Source organism: Nematolebias whitei, chromosome 20 (genome assembly GCF_014905685.2).
Source record: "Nematolebias whitei isolate Nwh7 chromosome 20, NemWhi1, whole genome shotgun sequence".
NCBI lineage: Eukaryota > Metazoa > Chordata > Actinopteri > Cyprinodontiformes > Rivulidae > Nematolebias > Nematolebias whitei.
In genome coordinates this window covers 6,909,367-6,909,784 of record NC_056517.1, presented here as the reverse complement: position 1 = coordinate 6,909,784, position 418 = coordinate 6,909,367, and the positions used below count along the sequence as shown (strand labels likewise).

General features: G+C 44.3%; 1 protein-coding gene across 1 annotated transcript in view; it reads right to left on the bottom strand.

Moving 5' to 3' along the window:
• The window catches only part of LOC119426229 (beta-galactosidase-1-like protein 2), a 22,144-nt gene that overhangs the window by 19,016 nt on the left and 2,710 nt on the right, over positions 1-418 (bottom strand). The gene's annotated exons all lie outside the window — the stretch shown is intronic.

Genomic DNA, 418 nt, shown 5'->3' with positions numbered 1-418 from the left:
ATCTATCTATCTATCTATCTATCTATCTATCTATCTATCTATCTATCAGTCTATCTGTCTATCTGTCTATCTGTCTATCTGTCTATCCGTCTATCCGTCTGTCTGTCTGTCTGTCTGTCTGTAATCTTGTTTTTGACAGTTTTAGTTTGATGCATGTTAGGCTGATTGGTAACTCTAAATTGTCCCTAGGAGAGTGAGAGAGTGAATGGTTGTTTGTCTCATTTGTCTCTATGTGTCCCTGCGATGGACTGAAGACTTGTCCAGGGTGTCCCCTACCCTTCGTCCAGTGATAGCTGGACATAGGCACCAGTGGCACCAGTGACCCCTGCGACCCAAAAAGGAAGACGGGGGTAAAGATAAAGGATGGATGGATGGATGGATGGATGGATGGATGGATGGATCTATGGATGGATGGATG